We start from the raw sequence: 7017 nt of genomic DNA, 5'->3' as shown, positions 1-7017 counted from the left end.
CCACGCAATTCAAGTTTCATAATTATTGATTTCTGTCCTTCCTGGGAGATCAGTAATACAAACACATTCAGGTTTCAGGAGGATGGTGGCAGCCGTAAGATTAAGTATTATTCATTATTATTTAAAATCATAACCCTTTATTTGTTGCTTCCCCATTTAACGTTTCAGTTTACTATTAGCTGGGAGTTCAGTGAGGGTCACATTGAGCTTGCAGGCAGTGTTAAGCTGGGGTTTTAAGTGAGAAGAGGAGCAGTAATGTGGAGGTGTTACAGTCTAGCGAGACTTAAGCGAAGTTGCTATAATCTTCTTAAGTACATCTTTCTGAATTGGGCGTAGGAACCTTCGTAGCACACTTACTTACGAAGAAACACATGGAGCTTCGTGAATCTAGATTACCTTGAGGTTACCTTGAGGTGCTTCCAGGGCTTAGCGTCCCCGCGGCCGGGTCGTCGACCAGGCCTCCTGGTTGCCGGACTGATGAACCAGGCTGTTGGACGCGGCTGCTCGCAGCCTGACGTATGAGTCACAGCCTGGTTGATCAGGTATCCTTTTTTTACATACTTCCTAGTGGACTTAGTAAGAGTTCTGGGTTGAATACCTTTTATCCTATCATGACCAAGTGGGTTAAGGCAAGCGTCTGGTATTGGTTACAATGCTGGGTCAAATCCTCGCATTGCTCCAACTGATGTTCCTATTGATTTATAACACCAATATGATTTAGTGTGTTATGAAGGGGCATTTTGTAGAGAACTCTATTACCCACATCCCTGAATGTAGGCAGGCAATTCATAATAAAATAAATAATATAAATATATTTTTAATTATTTAGTAATAATTTTTATTATGTTATAATACTTTAATTCTTTTGTAATATTTTCATTATTTAAACAAATTAAAAAGAAATAATAATTTAATTATTATAATACATATTATTATTGTTAATAATATTGTCGAAACAATGATCAATCAGTTAATTAGTGCACGTGATCTCTCAAGCGTTGACCCAAATATATGTGTATATAGTGCTCAAGTTAACATGGGAGCGAGGGAGATAGAAAGGGAGGGAGGGAGGAAGGTAACTGGGAGGGTGTGTGTGTGTGTGTGTGTGTGTGTGTGTGTGTGTGTGTGTGTGTGTGTGTGTGTGTGTGTGTGTGTGTGTGTGTGTGTGTGTGTGTGTGTGTGTGTGTGTGTGTGTGTGTGTGTGTGTGTGTGTGTGTGTGTGTGTGTTGTATGACTTGGACCAACCGGTCATGCAGGAACATTGTCCGTGAAGCTGTAACAGGGAAACACCTGCCATGCACACTTCAATGATCGCATCACTGTTGAATGAACCTCATAATTGGATGGAATATATATCTCTCTCAGCATCTCTTACTCGAACGTGTCTCGCGACAAAATGACAACGCGGACGTCAGAGCAGGAGGAGGAGATATGGATATTTGCATACCCAGCAAATATGTAACGTAACTATAGCGTTAATTTTAACGTTGTTGAAACGTTATAAAGGATATTGCAGCGTTCTGGTTATACGTTGTAAGCTTGCCAAGTATGAGGTGTGACGTACCTGGCATATTAAGCTTGTCCACATGTCCCCAGAGCCCTATGCTCTGTGGACATAGGGCTCTTTTAGAAACTCTTTTAGAAACATGTGCCACTTTTAGAAATATATATTCCTGCCTGCAATATGAACACTGATGTACGACATTGCCCATCTCCCCAGTGCGACGTCGACTGCTCACTGGAGGAGGCAGAATTACACGAGTAGGTAGACTTTGAAGGCGCTATGAACCGCATTCTTCACAAAGAAGAAGTTACAATGACTGCAAGTTCCATATTTTAATCCCCCCTCTGCCCCTGCTTTACAACTCTCTATCCAGCAATGTTACTAATACAAATTATATTCACACAGAATATAAGTGTTTCCCGTTCGAATTATTGAGTTGCATTCATTTTCCTAGGAGTGGGAGGTTACTGTGGCTGAGGGAGGAGTGGTGGCTGAATTTAACTTGTGTTTAATGGGCTATGGCCGAAATATGAATATCAGAAATATTCTTTGAATTTTTCCACCATCAGTCAATAATATTATATATATATATATATATATATATATATATATATATATATATATATATATATATATATATATATATATATATATATATATATATATAGACATATGTCGTACCTAGTAGGCAGAACTCACTTATCAGCCTACTATGCAAGGCCCAATTTGCCTAATAAGCCAAGTTTTCAGGAATTAATGGTTTTTCGTCTACCTAACCTACCTAACCTAACCTAACCTAACGTTTTCGGCTACCTAACCTAACCTAACCTATAAAGATAAGTTAGGTTAGGTTAGGTAGGGTTGGTTAGGTTCGGTCATATATACATAATGAAATGGGTAGCTTTATCATGTCATAAGAAAAAAAATAGAGAAAATACATTAATTCAGGAAAACTTGGCTTATTAGGCAAATCGGGCCTTGCATAGTAGGCTGAGAAGTGCATTCTGGCTACTAGGTACGACATATATATATATATATATATATATATATATATATATATATATATATATATATATATATATATATATATTTATATATATATATATATATATATATATATATATATATATATATATATATATATATATATATATATATATATATATATATATATATATATATATATATATATATATATATATATATATTTTGGTAGCAGTCTTTCTTGTAAACATATGTTGTTAAATACGACCGAAAAGGTAAGATTAATAATTCTAACACGAATTTTCTCAATATTTCTTATGTTTCTTTTCACTGTCAATGATAATTGAAACATCAATTCTCCAAAATTCACTTTTATTTCTAGTCTGACGCGACACTTGAACGCGTTTCGTTATAACTTATTACATTTTCAAAGACTTTAGTTTACACACACAACTGTAACCTGTAAACACGCTAATCCGTCATCTTGAGATTTTGAGGTTATCTTTAGATGATTTCGGGGCTTTAGTGTCCCCGCGGCCCGGTTCTCGACCAGGCCTCCACCCCCAGGGAGCAGAGGCTAATTCCTAAGATATATATCACCCCATATATATATATATATATATATATATATATATATATATATATATATATATATATATATATATATATATATATATATATATATATATATATATAAATATATATATATATATATATATATATATATATATATATATATATATATATATATATATATATATATATATATATATGTCGTACCTAGTAGCCAGAACACACTTCTCAGCCTACTATGCAAGGCGCGATTTGCCTAATAAGCCAAGTTTTCATGAATTAATTGTTTCTCGACTACCTAACCTACCTAACCTAACCTAACCTAACTTTCCCGGCTACCTAACATAACCTAACCTATAAAGATAGGTTAGGTTAGGTTAGGTAGGGTTGGTTAGGTTCGGTCATATATCTACGTTAATTTCAACTCCAATAAAAAAAATTGACCTCATACATAATGGAATGGGTAGCTTTATCACTTCATAAGAAAAAAATTAGAGAAAATATATTAATTCAGTAAAACTTGGCTTATTAGGGAAATCGGGCCTTGCATAATAGGCTGAGAAGTGCGTTCTAGCTACTAGGTACGACATATATATATATATATATATATATATATATATATATATATATATATATATATATATATATATATATATGTATATATATATATATATATATTTATATATATATATATATATATATATATATATATATATATATATATTTATATATATATATATATATATATATATATATATATATATATATATATATATATATATATGCCCCATTACCTAAAGCCCTGCAACTCTGATGAGCCTGTCATTCGCCCAGACGGGATCACGGTGAACCCCTGGAAGAATGGTAGACAGTTGGTGTGGGACTACACTTGCGTTTCAACTTTATCCAAAACCAATGTTGACTTCAGTGCTACACAGGCAGGAGGAGCTGCCAATCACCGGGAAGCAGCCAAGTCACGTAAATACAGAGACCTTGATCACCACTAAAATTTTGTCCCCATTACCTCAGAGACACATGGTGCTTAGGGGGTAAAAGTGCTGCTAGTTTTTAGCAAGCTAATAGAAACAACTAGAGACCCTAGAGCTGCCAGTTTTCTTTTTCAGCGCCTTAGTGTGCCGATCCACAGAGGAAATGCTCACTGCATCCATGGCTCCTGCCCGCCATCTGAGGAGCTGGAGGAGCTATACAACCTGTGACAATTAAACTTGTACCCTGTATGTAACCAATGTTGTAATCCTTTCTGTGTAATGAAATTTAATTTTTTTTAGACATAAATACACACATACTAAAAGAATAGGGGTGGTAGGAGAAGAAAATATCAAAGTGTTCAGTGAGAATCCACAAGGTCTTCTCTGAATACCATTTATTTTCTTCTTCTAGGTCCCTACAATTGCACCAGTGGTGGTACCCCTATTATATATATATATATATATATATATATATATATATATATATATATATATATATATATATATATATATATATATATATATATATATATATATATATATATATATATGTCGTACCTAATAGCCAGAACGCACTTCTCAGCCTACTATTCAAGGCCCGATTTGCCTAATAAGCCAAGTTTTCATGAATTAATATTTTTTCGTCTACCTAACCTACCTAACCTAACCTAACCTAGCTTTTTTTGGCTACCTAACCTAACCTTACCTATAAATATAGGTTAGGTTAGGTTAGGTAGGGTTGGTTAGGTTCGGTCATATATCTACGTTAATTTTAACTCCAATAAAAAAAAATTGACCTCATACATAGAGAAAAGGGTTGCTTTATCATTTCATAAGACAAAAATTATAGTAAATATATTAATTCAGGAAAACTTGGCTTATTAGGCAAATCGGGCCTTGAATAGTAGGCTGAGAAGTGAGTTCTGGCTACTAGGTACGACATATATATATATATATATATATATATATATATATATATATATATATATATATATATATATATATATATATATACATACACACATACACACAATAATTCAGTAGGGCATCGTAGGCTCAGATAAAGTGGTGATCTTTGCCTCTCCAGCCTCCAAAAGGCCTGCCCTGGCCTGAGGAAGCTGTGTGTGGGCGTGAGATAATAAGAAACTTCTACACTCCTTGTGAGGCTGTCTTTCTCACTCAACTCTACGCTAGTGAGTGGAAAGTCGAAACTGTGAAGGAGCTTCATAATAATCCGTGGATAATCGAAAACCTGAATCAATTCTATATGAAAACTGGGGAAAGTCGGTAATATGAATCAAGTCTACGGTAATCACGCCACCATTTACATTAAGCCGCTCGAGAGAAGGGCAGTTCGAGAAGCCTAGAGAAACATCTTAATCTCGAAACTACATTTTAAATCCAGAGCGTATAAAAAAAGTCCTGGTCTTATCATCAAATTGGACTTATCGTTACAGAGGAGGCCTCTCTTTTTGCAGGGTCGTCGTTCGATCCCGATGGTGCAGCTGATGGACACTGCTTCTTCCCTTTGTCCTAGCTATCCCAGATCGCTGTCTTCGTGTCCTTTACATGTGCTATATGATCATGCTGGCTTAGCCCCTTCTCATAAGTGACTTACCTTCGTCTTGTTAAGCATTAACACATTATAATCTGGAGCAGTTGAAAAGAGCTAGTTATGGATCGAAAGTGAGAAACGAGCCTACGGATACATTCTCACATGTTCACAGATACTAACACCTAGATACACGGACACTCACATGTGCAAATGGACATCTGGTTAAATACACGCATGAGCGCGCGCACACCCAATCCACCCATAAAAGTTTGTTACAAAAGTTGGAGCAGCAGGCAGGAGTAAAAGGTAAGGTGCTCCAGTGGATAAGGGAGTATCTCAGCAATAGGAAGCAGCGAGTATCTGCGAGGGAGAGGGGGGGGGGGGAGACATAAGAGTGGCGAGATGTCACCAGCGTAGTCCCACAGGGCTCTATACTTAGACCCATCCTGTCTCTGATATATGTAAACGATCTTCCGGAGGGTATAGACTCATTCCTCTCTATTGTTTGCTGATGATGCAAAAATTACAAGAAGAATCAAGACAGATGAAGACAGAGACTACAGGATAACTTGGACAAACTGGTGGAATGATATAGAAAATGGTTACTAAAGTTCAACTCAGGAAAGTGTAAAGTAATGAAATTAGGGGAAGGGAGCAGAAGGCTGAACACAAGGTACCATCTGGGAGGTGAAATCTTGCAAGAGTCAAATAGAGAGAAAGATCTAGGGGTTGATATCACACCGAACCTGTCCCCAGAGACCCACATCACAAGGATATCATCAACGGCATATGCTAGATTGGCCAACATAAGAACTACCTTTAGAAACTGGTGTAAGGAATCGTTCAGGACCCTGTATACCACTTGTGTCAGACCAATCCTTGAATATGCAGCTCCAGCTTGGAGTCCATACCTAGTTAAACACAAGACAAGGATAAAGACGATTCAGAGGTATGCCACCAGACTAGTCCCGGAACTGAGAGGTATGAGCTTCGAGGAAAGCTAAAGGAGCTAAACCTCACGTCCCTTGAAAACGGAAGAGTGAGGGGAGACATGATTACCACCTACAAAATTCTCAGGAATAGAAAGGGTGGACAAAGATAAAGTCTTTAGCATGGGTGGAACACGATCAAGGGTATTCAGGTGGAGACTGAGTACCCAAATGAGCCTCAGGGACGTTAAAAAGATTTTTTTTAAGTGCAGAGTAGTTAACAAATGGAATGCATTAAGCAGTGATGTGGTGGAGGCTGACTCCATACACGGTTTCAAATGTAGATATGATAGAGCCCAGTAGGCTCAGGAACCTGTACATCAGTTGATTGACAGTTAACAGGCGGGACCAAAGATCCAGAGCTCAACCCCTGCAAGCACAACAAGGTGAGTACACACATGAACAAGAGGATACAGATTCAAG

The sequence above is a fragment of the Procambarus clarkii genome, chromosome 1, assembly GCF_040958095.1.
Source record: "Procambarus clarkii isolate CNS0578487 chromosome 1, FALCON_Pclarkii_2.0, whole genome shotgun sequence".
In the NCBI taxonomy this organism is placed as follows: domain Eukaryota; kingdom Metazoa; phylum Arthropoda; class Malacostraca; order Decapoda; family Cambaridae; genus Procambarus; species Procambarus clarkii.
The sequence above is the reverse complement of the archived record's forward strand: the minus strand, read 5'-3'. Positions refer to the sequence as shown.